Below are 12,680 nucleotides of genomic sequence, written 5' to 3'. Positions count from 1 at the left end.
CGGAAGCTGAAGGAATTAGTCCTCTAAAGCAGCTTTTCTGATCCAAAGATGTTCCTGTATGAGCTAGAATGTAGAGTGAAATGGCTACATTCCAGAACTATATTTTTACTTGGGTTAAAAGCATATATTAAGGACATGGCATAGAGTACCAGTAGTAAACTGTATTTTCTCACTGTTTTGTTACTACTTTCTATTTATAAACAATGACTACATCTTAAAAGACATTTAAAAAAATACAATACCACTAGTAAAGTTTAACTTGATTTTTTGGTATGATTTCAAAAGTTACAGTTCCTAAAACTAATGTAATAAATAACAGGAGGTAATTTTAAAATACTAGTCTTTATGATAGATGGAGCTATAATTAATACCTAAGGAGCCAGCTGCTTACTACAATAATGCCTCTCTCCTATTTTCCAATTAACACATGGAGAACTTTAAAATTTTTCAATTGGAAGCCCAGCCTCGAAACAGGACAAGTCTGCCAAACGTACTGCAAACACATGTAGTTTAGGAGAAATGGCACATACTGGAAATCCACCCCAATCTTATTAACTTTAGCATTGCTCTCATTAAAAATAGAGCTGTTTATGGGTTTTTACTTCTGAAGCATATGAAACATAGAACTTGGAAATGTGCCCTTTTGAAAAACTTATTCCTGTATTCACAAACCAGATGGTGCACATCAAATGCATCCTGATTTCCTAATGAAATAAAAAAAAAAAAAGGATTCCTATTGTGTTCTCTAATAAGATTAATGCATCCTCAATTGCTACTTTGGACAGATACTCCTAGAAAGTTAAACCATTTGGCTACTGCTGTCCTGCTGGACCTGGACAGGAAGGCCTCGGCTGAGTTGAAGAGCTGGGGCCATGCTGAGGGGCACTCTGCTTTTAATTTCTCCAAAGTAGGCTCTAGGAGAGGCAAGCCCTGCCACAGCTGCTGCTCACAAAGAAACCTTCTGTCTCTGCATATCAGAAACCAAGAGTCTGCTGTCTCATAAAAGAGCTAATCAAGCAAAAAGAGAGAGAGAGAGAGAGAGAGAGAGAGAGAGAGACTCCCTCTCTGTGGCCCCATTCTCTCTCCCTCTCTCTGTCTGCCTCCCTCCTTCTGGTCTACTGCTTGGTCTAGCCATCAAATCATATCTGTAGGGTGCTCTCATCACTAACACCACCAACAAGAGAATAATTTTAGGCACCATTTGAATGTCACACTCACAACTTTGAAACACCATACCATTAAAATATATCCAAAGCCAATAAAATTATGCTGGGTTTTTCCAACAAATCAGAGAAGAGTATAATGTTGCTTACCTTGGAGAAGGTTGGCTTGTGTGGCCAAAATCTGAAAAAAGCAAAGAGAAATGGATTAATTTTCTATTACTTCTCACATTTGCCACCATGATACTGCATTGAACTAGCTATGGTATGTCTATTAATTTAGTAAATCCCCATTTCATTTTCTCTTGCTTGAAGGAATAGAATGGTTTAAGCCAAGTTGGGTTCTAACCTGAATCTAGTTGCTCTGTTTAATTCCACTATTAAATTAGGAATATGTTCGGCCAAGGAAAAGCATCCGTCAATAGACTGGAATAAAAACAACTGTGGTTGTCAAGACACTGTAGTTGTAAAACTTTATTATTTTCTTTAACTTTCAACATCTTGAAGATCTCTGAACCACTACGTCTTTTTTTATCTCTCTCCACAGTGAAGAAAATTTTCTCTTTTGCCGAAACACCCTGTTTCATGAAATGCAACATCGTATCTCATTTTTCTTCATGAACTGCTCTAATTTAACAGCTGGGCTGGAAGAGCACACATTATCAACAGGTTCAGTCATATAACACCCCAAACTTGGAAATAACAAGTTGGAAGCTTCACATCCTACAAAATAAATCAGTTACCCTATCAATTCTATAAGCCTAGGAGTCTGAAAATTGAAGGAAGGTATTTTGAACAGCACTGTGCAAAAGCTGTTGCTGAGTTAGGTGTTCAGTTAAGCTGAACAGCATGCCATGTTCCTAGTTTCCTTTGCAAAAGCATTTATTTTACATTTCAAATATGCATACCTTCTAACTTGGGCGAGAAAAACTTAATTTAAAATAACACCACCACCACCAAGTGATGCTATGATTGATCAATACTTCAAGATTTGAAAAAGTTTTCCTTAAATGTCACACATGTCCCTGGGACCTGGGAACTTTTCCTCCTTTTAAGGTGTAAGATTGCTTTTCTTCTTGCTGTTTTGCTATTTAAAAAAAAAAAAAAAATCCCCCCCAAAACAACAACAACAAAACCTATTTAACAAACTGCTACCAAATCCATCTAAAGGTTAGCATTCTTTTTATTTTAGTGCTACTTTTTAATGGGCAAAAATTGATTGATTAGTTCACCTAGAACATTCTTAGCCTTAGGGCAGAAACTGTATTTTGTATACAAAAGTGGACTGGATTTTAAAAAGAAAAAGAAAATCAACATTCCAGAATACAGTGAGATTCAAAAATGGAAGAAAATAGAAAAAGCAAATTCGGAAAGCATATCAAAACTCTTAAATATATTTAAAAATCTAATGGATGTGTTTTAAGTTGTATTGAACACTGGCTTTCCTTCTTAGCTGGAAAGGTACTTACACTAAAAAGTCCAATTCATCTGAATAGTTAATATAGTAAACATCAGAATCACCTTATTTTCCCCAAACTCCATGCACATTTTGAGAAAAAAATAAAGGCAATTATTTTTCCTATAAATCCACAACCTCTATTACTTCCCTTTCCCTCCACTGCCATCACCCTTCCACATTGACTTTGAAACTAATTTTAAGAAGAGGATTCTTTAAGTGGAAAGTTTGTTGACCTTTCAGAAAAGACAAGAGGTGAAAGAGAAGCAGGTAACTACTTGCCACTGGCTAAAACAAAGTGAGTGAATATTATATTCACTGTATAATATTAATTCTCTTATACTCTGATCTTATCTCTGACCCTCTTCTACCATTTATTGTTTGGGAATCTGGAAGTACCATGCCCCCAGCACAATAATTTATACTTAGGGGAACTGATTTTTAAACTTAAGTGTGCATGCAAATTCCTTGGGGTGCTTCTTAAAAATGCAAATTCCTGAGTTCCAGTTCAGCTCAACTTAATCTGAAAGACTCAAGTGTCAGTGCCCAGGAATGTTCATTTTCAATAACCTTTCCAGGCACCTATGACTGGGTGGTCATTTTGAGAAATACAGACTTAGGAAGATATGAAAAGTGATCATTGGCTGCACCAAATGCCAAAGCCTTGGATGGATAAGGTGTATTAAACTGATACCTAAAGGCAAAAATTTAGTACTTTTAGAATGTGTTTGAACTTGTGACCATCAACTTACTATATATTGCTATATACATAAGATGTCATAAAGGATCCTAATGGTCCTATATCTATTATAGCCTATAAGAGATACACAAAAAATAAAGAGAAAGGAATCCAAGCATAACACTAAAGAAAGCCATCAAACCATAAATGAAGAGAACAAGAGAAGAAAAAGGAACAGGAACTATAAAAACAACCAGACAACAATTTAAAAATGGTAGTAAGTACATACTTATCAATAACTACTTTAAGTGTAAATGGAATAAATGCTCCAATCAAAAGACAAGCTGACTGAATGGATAAAAAACAAAAACAAAAATAAGACCCATCTATATGCTGTCTATAAGAGACTTCCTTACATACAGATTGAAAGTGAAGGGATGAAACATACATCATGCAAATGGAACAAAAAAAAAGCTAGGGTAGTTTTTTTTTTAAATGGGGTAGACTTTAAAACATGTAACGAGAGGCAAAAAGGGCATTACATAATGTAAAGAGATTAGTCCAACAAGAGGATATAATAATTGTAAATATCTACACATCCAACATAGGAGCACCTAAATACACAAAGAAAATGTTACCAGACATAGAAAGGGAATTGACAGTAATACAATAGTAGGGGATTTTAACACCTCACTTACATCAATGGTTAGATCAACAAGGAAACAGTGGTTTTGAAAGCCACATTAGACCAGATGGCCCTAATAGATAGATACAGAACATTCTATCCAAAACAACCAAATATACATTCTTTTCAAGTACACATGAAACATTCTCCAGGATACACCACATATTATGCTGCAAAATAAGTCTCAATAAATTTAAGAAGACTGAAATCATATTAAACATCTTTTTTGAACATGATGGTATGAAACTTGAAATCAATTACAAGGAAAAAACTAGAAAAGACACAAACACATGGAAGTCAAACAATATGCTACTAAGCAAAGAAATTGAAGAGGGAATTTTTAAAAATACACAAAGACAAAAGAAAATGAAAACACAAGGGTCTAAAATCTTCAGGATGTAGCAAAAGCAGTTCTAAGAGGCAAGTTCATAGGCATACAGGCCTACTTCAGGAAACAAGAGAAATCTCAAATAAATAACCTAACTTTGCACCAAAAGGAGCTAGAAAAAGAACAAACAAAGCCCAAAGCTAGTAGAAGGAAAGAAATAATAAAACTTAGAGAAGAAATAAATGAAAGAGACTGCAAAAATAACAGAAAAGATCAATGAAACCAAGAGCTGGTTCTTAAAAAAAAAATAAACCAACTGAGAAAACTTTAGCTAGACTTCTCAAGGAAAAAAAAAAGAGAGAGAGGACTCAAAATCAGAAATGGAGGAGGAGCTATAACAACTGACACCACAGAAATACAAAACATTATAAATAACAATATTATGAAAAATTATGTACCAACAAGCTGGACAAACTAGAAGAAATGGATATATGTCTAGACACATGCAAACTTCCAAAACTGAATCAGGAAGAAATAGGAAATTTGAACAGACCCTTTACTAGCAATGAATTGGCAATCAAAAAATTCTCAACAAACCAAAATCTAGGACCAGATGGCTTCACAGGTGAATTCTACTGAACATTTAAAGAAGAGTTAACACCTATTCTCTCTAACTATTCCAAATATAGAAAGGGAAAGAAAACATCCAAATTCATTCTACAAGCATTATCCTGACACCAAAACTAGAGAAAGACACTATACGAAAAAGAAAACTACAGGTTGATATTTCTGAAGAACAGAGAAGCAAAAATCCTCAAAAAATATAAGCAAACTGAATTCAATACATTAACAAAAATAATTCACCCATCAAGTGAGATTTATTCCAGGGATGCAAGAATGGTCTGATATTTGCAAATCAATCAATATGATTAAAGTATATTAACACAAGGAAAGATAAAAAGCAATATGATCATTTCAATAGATCATTTTACAAAATGCAACACCCATTCATGATAAAAACTCACAACAAAATGGGTTTAGAAGGAACACAGTTTAACATAATAAAAGCCATATATGAAAAACCCACAACAGACATTATACCTAATATTGAAAACTGAAAACATTTCCTCTAAGATCAGGAATAAGACAAGGATGTCCAGTCTCACCACTTTTATTCAACATAGTACTGGAAGTCCTAGCTATACCAATTAGACAAAAAAAAAGAAAAGAAGGATCAAAATCTGTAGCATCAAAAGAAAGAAGTGATCATCACTACTTGTAGATGACATGATACTATATACAGAAAATCCTAAAGACACAACCAAAAAACTATTAGAATTGATAAATAAATTCAGTAAAGTTGCAGGATACAAAATTAACATATAGAAATTTGTTACATTTCTATACACTAATAATACAGTAGGAGAAAAATAAATGAAGAAAGCAATCTCATGCACCAAAAAGAATAAAGTACCAAGAAATAAATTTAATCAAGGAGGTAAAAGATCTGTATTTTGAAAACTATAAAATATGGATGAAATAAATTCAAAACAACATAAATAAACAGAAGGACATACTGTGCTCATGGATTGGAAGAATTGTGTTGTTAATATGTCTATACTACCCAAAGCAATATACAGATTCAATACAATCCCTATCAAAATAAGACTGGCATTTTTCACAGAACTTGAACAATTAATTCTAAAATGTATTTGGAACCACAAAAGACCTTTAATAGCCAAAGCAATCTTGAGAAAGAAAAACAAAGAAGGAGGTATCACAATGCCCAGGTTTAAAGATATACTACAAAGCTACATTAATCAAAACAGTATGGTACTGGCATGGATATAGACACATAGATAATGGAATGAGATAGAAAGCCCAGAAATAAATCCACACCATATGATCAATTAAATTACAAAAAGGAGGCATAAATATGTGATGGGGAAAAGAGCATTTTCAATAACTGGTGTTGGAAAAAGTGGAGAACTCATGCAAAAGAATGAAAAGGGACTATTTTCTTATACCATACACAAAAATAAATAGATCAAAATAGATCAAAGACCTAAATGTGAGACCTGAAATCATAAAACTCCTATAAGAAAACACAGGCAGTAGCTCTTGGACATTGGCCTTAGCAACATATTTATGGATAGTCTCCTTGGTTAAGGAAAACAAAAGCAAAATAAACTATTGGGATTACACCAAAATAAAAAGCTTTTGCCTAGTCAAGGAAACAATAAACAAAACAAAAGGCAACTCAGTAAATGGGAGAAGATATTTCCAAATGATACATCTGATAAGGGGTTAATATCCAAAATACATAAAGAATTTACACACCTCCCCCACTCAACCAAAAAATCCCTAAGCTATGCAATTAAAAAATGGGCAGACAACCTGATTAGAAATTTGCCCAAAGAAAACATTCAGATGGCCAACAGACACATGAAAAGATGCTCAACATCACTAACCATCAGGGAAATGCAAATCAAAACCATAATGAGATATCAGCTCACACCAGTCAGAATGGCTAGTATCAAAAAAAAAAAAAAAACCAAAAAACAAGAAATAACAAGTGTTGGTGAGGATGTGGAGGAAAGAGCACACTTGTGCACTGTTGATGGGAAATGGTGCAATTACAATGGAAAATGAGGTTCTTCAAAATACTAAAAATTGAAACACCACATGACCCAGTAATTCTGCCATCAGACATATATCCAAAGAAAACAATAACACTGTTTTAAAAAGATATGCACTTGTATGTTTATTGCATCATTATTTACAATAGCCAAGATATGGAAGCAACTCAAATGCCCATCGATAGATTAATGGATAAGGAAAATGTGGTATAGATATACAATGGAATATTGGCCATAAAAAGGAATGAGATCTTGCCATTTGTGACAACCTAGAGGGTATTACACTAAGTGAAGTAATTCAGATATAGAAAGACAAATATCAAATGATATCACTTATATGTGGAATCTAAAAAACAAAATAAACACACACAAAAAGCAAATAGACTCTTAAATACAGTGAACAAACTGGTGGTTGACAGAGGAAGAGTGTGAGGGATGGGTGAAATAGATAGAGAAGTACAAAGTCCTAGTTATAAAATAAACAAGTCACGGAGATGAAAAGTACAGCATAGGGAATATAGTCAATAATATTTTAATAACATTGTATGGTAATGGTGACTACATTTATCATGGTATCTATACAATGTATAGAATTATTGAATCAATATGTTGTACATCCGAAACTAATATAGCATTATATGTCAATTATACTTCAATAAAAACATGATTGACTTAACTAAGATATAAAATGTGATTATTTAAAGTATAAAAACAAAAGATAATATACAGTGTTAGAGTCAAAACAGTGGTTACCTGGGTGGTGGGAGGGGATATCTAGAAGGCAGCATAGATGAGGGAATTTTGAAGTTGTTGGTTATACAGGTGTCTACAGTTTCAGAAAATTCATTAGGCTGAATATTAATGGGTACCTTATTCATTGTTTATCTCCAGATAAGTCATAGAATCCTCGAAGTTTACAGTTGGAAGGCCTTCAGAAAAAAATTTGCCCAATATTTTCATTTTTTTTCAAGTGAAGAAGCTTTTATGTAGAGAGATTAACTAGCTTTACGATTATTTTATAAATGGGGTGATGTGAAATATTAATGGAAAATTTTAGTTGTGATCTTAGATAATTCCCAGGTGTCTGCTTAATTTTTACCCCTTCTCAGTTTAAATGGAAATATCCATAAAAAGACCTATGTAAGTAAATACAATTAATCATAATCAATCATGTACTGTCTTGGATTTGCTTAGAACCAAAATACTGAAAGGGACACATGGCATGCTGCTGGTTCTAATTTTCCATCAATTCATGACACACTTCATGCTTTGCTTGTGACAACACAAACCCTTCAGCTTCCTATTATAATTAATGTTATGAAAGGCACTGACATGCCCATAGACCTGCCATGAAGTTCCTGAGTGTGGAGTGACCCTTTCTGGTACATATAGATTGCATAAATAATAACAAACATATTATAATCACTTTCTTTGTTTTGGCCTCAGTATGTCACTTCCTTTATCTATAAATGTTAGATTCAGACTAGATGATATATAAGAAACTAACAGAATGATACAATTAAGTTAAAACAAAAGGACTAGTATAAAGATGTCAACTTTTAATTTAAAACATATATAAAATTGTTTGAAAGATGATCATCTCTCCTATCACTATCATCTCACTGAAAAGGAAAATTTTAACACTAAATGCATAGGAAGCACATAATTTCAAAATAAAGACCACTCTTCAATTGTTAAAAAAAAATCTTTGTAAAATACTTTATTTTCCTTATGTTTCCATGTTGCTCTAGATTCAAAATAACTCAGTCACTGACCAACAGCAATCTATGAACTATTTTTTGGGGAGTTCTCCTACAAAGAACTTAAGGACAGCATTTCCCTAGGTGTATTTGATACAACACTCCTGCCCTGATATGCTTCTAAATAAAGGATTTCCTTGGTTTTAGACCAAAGGGATGTGGTATAGGTGGTGGGTGCTTCACAGTATAATCCCCTTTCAGAAATTCTTAGTGAAAATATTACAGATTCAGAGTTCTCTCTTTTTAAAATATTTGTTTATATATTTTGAGAGAGAGTGCGTGCACAAGAGTATGCAGTGGGGAGAGTCAGAGGGAGAAAGAGAGAGGGTTTTAAGCAGACCTTGCTCTGAGCATGGAGCCCAACGTGGGGCTTGATCTCATGACCCTGAGATCACAACCTGAGATCACAACCTGAGATCACAACCTGGCCTGAAACCAAGAGTCTGATGCTTAACTGACAGTGCCCCAAAGGCACACCCAGAGTTCTTCTAAAATAAGGCAAAATGTTATCTTTATTTCATCCATCATTCAAAAAATTTATTTACCTCAGAAGGTATTTTTTGCATATAGGGACCCCTTAACATTTTCCAAACCTGGTGTTCTGCATATCACTCTCTCAAAAAGTATTCTATGATTTTCCCTAAATCAGATCCACATCCTGGAATGCCAGCTATAGTTAACCAGCCCACCATTCTCCCACTCCCTAATGGTAACTTTGGAGGAATCTTTGACCTACACTCAAGAAATATGAGTTAAGAGAATTGGAAGGGAGTCAACACTGCAGGTGGCTGGTCACAAAGCCAGTCCAGAATCAAGCCCAGGAGGAGAGTAGGTCTTTATAAGGGAAATGGTGTCCTCCTACCCCCATCAGGGCAAGCTGTATCTTCTAAGTCTTCTTTATTCCCGACAATTTTGAAAAGTTCAGCTATGTGTAAGGACACCAAAAGAACAATGGCTTAAACAAGATAAGTTCTATTTTCCTCTGTTATGTATAATTACATCATCACGCTCAGTGGTTCTCAAAGTGCAGCCCCAGGGAAGGAGCATCAGTATCATCTGGGAACTTGTTAGAGAGGCAATTTTTTTTTTTTTTTTCTAAACTCTCCCCTTAGAGGCTTGCCAAGCACTCTGGGTGCTTCTGATACTAAACTTTCAGAACCAGTGGTCTAGAGGTAGTTGGTCCAGGGCTGGAATGAAGACTATGTCCAAGCGGCCTTCCAGGATCTCTTGTCTTTTGATGCTTCCCTCACTATACCTATGATCTATGATCTATACCTATGATCTTGTCTTTTGATGCTTCCCTCACTATACCCTCAGAGGATTCCCTTTTACATATCAACCCAAATAACTTGCTGCCACATGTGTTCAGTCACAATGCCCATGCTCTCTTCCTCAGGAAACACTGTCCAAACCAGACTCCTCCTCTGAGTTCTTCTGTCAAAGTTCTGGTTCAGGCCCTATCAGCTATCCTGGACTGGGCAATGGCCTCCTAGTTGCCTCTGTTTTGCCCACTGATTCTCTTCAACCTATCTACCCCCAACTTATTAGCAGAATTATCTTTTTTTTTTTTTTAAATGTGACATTTGTCTCTTACTCGACCACCATCTGATTCCCATGGCAAAGCTTAAACTCTACGATGAAGGTGGCACATTTTAATATCTGGCATCTATTTTTCTTCTCAGTTCTCTGTCAGTCCCTCACCTGGACACCTCTGGATCCCAGTTACAGTAAACCATTTCCAGATCTGACCACATTGCTTGGTCCTACGTGCCTTTGCACTGTTGTTCCCCTTGTTTAGAATGCCTGTGTTAGGACTCCTCTCCACACACACTCATCCTCAGACATACTTCTTCCAACCTTATTTTTCACTCATAAACACCCGCTCATTCCTTGAAATCTAACCTATACAACACATCTGTAGGGTCTTTTTCAACTTCCCCAAGCACGGTTCCTTGCTTCCTTGTACTCTCATTGTAGGTATTCCTACCTATTCTGGAAGGCTCATCATGTTGTATTATAATTTTCTGTGTACAAGTCTGCCTCCCACATTAGATGACACTTCTCGGAAGCAGGCACCGTTACTTATTCAATAAACATTAAATGCCCACTTTGTGTCAGGAAGTTCATATCCTAAAGTGTAAAGCTTAGCACAGTTCAAAGCATAAGTGAACGAATGTTTTCTATAAATTCTCTCAAGGATGTAATGATTGCAATTAACACCTATTTACAATATACCTGGGTTGTCCCTGAGAAACACACTAAGTAACCTAGTTGTTAGTAACGTTTTGGGTTTGGCCACTTCAGAAGTGAGAAAGTATTTTCAAAGGAAGTACTGGACTTTAAAGAGCAAAAGAAGGAAAAAAAAGAAGGGAATGAGGAAAAAAAAGCGCTGGGGATCAAGGCAAAAGAAGTGAAATTTCTACATTCAAAGCAACGGATGTGTTTCTATCTGGGAAGATTGGGCAAAATGAGTTCTTTAATGATTTCAGCTCTACAGAGAAACAAATATTATCCTTCCAAGTTTGTAAGACTTAATGGCACCTGTCCCTCTTGCTGAGCAGGAGATGGTGAATTATGTTGTCTATGCACTGATGAATTTAAATTTCCTCAGGCATAGTTAACTGTGATGCCACTTCACCCTGAAATCGTTTCCTTCAATTTTTTAAAAGAAAGGGAAATGTCCTAATGTTTGAAGATTTTCTTCTGATTATTTAAAAAATGAAAATCTTTCCAGGCAATTGTCCAAATCTAAGAGCTTAAATTAAAATGCTCATTTTCAGAATTTCTCATGTAACTTCCTGTTTGGATTGAGGATATAGATCTTCTTTTGCCTAACCATGGGACAAAGAGAAATGAATGCTTCTGAAATTCCAGACCAAGTTAGAATCAAGGACACTTAGCAGAGACAAGTGGTACCTCTGTGGCTCTCAGAGAGAGGCCTAAGGGCAAGCAAATCTTTTTATGGTCTGTCCTGTGCCAAGATCTAGCTTATTGTTTATTCCATCAGTGAAAACATTCTGGAAGGTTATGTTCATTATGGTACTTTGTCACTAGCTGATAAGAAAAAACAATTAATGTGATGGCCAACATTGTTACTTTTCATAATGAACCAAGCAATATATATGCAATTTTGATGCATAATTGTTGGATATAAAGTATTATGGACTGTATTTACAATTTGTTTGTCAATTATGAAGCTACTATACAATGCAAATAAAAAATGCTATAATCTTTTCGTAATTTTCATGAAGGGCCCTTCTAGATGCAAATTTTTATTTATGTAATTTTCATAGGATGCAATTATGACATAGTCTCCATCTCGTAAGCAAGAGGTTTATTGTAAACACTCTATTTAGCTTGCAAGTACCATACAGTTAAATGACTAATCACAGAAACTCAGTCCATGATCATTGACAAAAATGGCCACACTTACAGCTGAAATTAACACAGAGGAAAGTGATCTGCTTCTCACCCACACCCAGGAAGTCAATCACAGCAAAATGGCCCAACCATGACTACAAGTTTGTGATGAGATACAATTAATCTGCAGTCTGAGTCAGAAAAAAAAAAAAAATGCTTTTCTCAGGTCCTATTTTCCCACTGCAAGTATGCTGGATACAACGAAGGGGCATTGGTCCACAACAACAGCGCAAGACATTCTCTCAATGTGTTTGGATGAGATGTGTGAACTCCTTTTCACATTTTTCTTACCTACTAACCCTTCTCTTATGGCCTCCCAAATCTAAAGATATTGATTTTTAATGAAATGTGCTTATGAAACAGTGATAATATTTTCCAAGCTCCCATTACTTTGACTTCAGAAATAACATCTAGTTCACGTTAGGGACTTACATTATGGCTAGAAGACTCAGAACATGTCACTAAAAGTGTCAGACAGTGGGTAACAATTGCTCCCCCATGGATTTTACTCCTACCCCTGCAAAGTCTATTATTTTATACTGACAAGTGTTGG

The 12,680-nt window shown here is 35.1% G+C and overlaps 1 protein-coding gene across 12 annotated transcripts in view; it reads right to left on the bottom strand.

Moving 5' to 3' along the window:
- LOC111159463 (semaphorin 6D) overlaps nucleotides 1–12,680 on the bottom strand; it is a 598,866-nt gene that overhangs the window by 187,726 nt on the left and 398,460 nt on the right. For all 12 annotated transcript variants that reach the window (XM_022521974.1, XM_022522043.1, XM_022522058.1 and 9 more), the window contains one exon: nucleotides 1,314–1,344. The gene's annotated coding sequence lies outside the window, so the exon portion shown is untranslated. The remainder of the gene's footprint in view (nucleotides 1–1,313; nucleotides 1,345–12,680) is intronic.

The sequence above is a fragment of the Enhydra lutris genome, unplaced genomic scaffold (assembly GCF_002288905.1).
Source record: "Enhydra lutris kenyoni isolate GAN:26980312 unplaced genomic scaffold, ASM228890v2 scaffoldscaffold4, whole genome shotgun sequence".
Lineage (NCBI taxonomy): Eukaryota > Metazoa > Chordata > Mammalia > Carnivora > Mustelidae > Enhydra > Enhydra lutris.
This window is presented reverse-complemented; position numbering and strand designations above follow the sequence as displayed.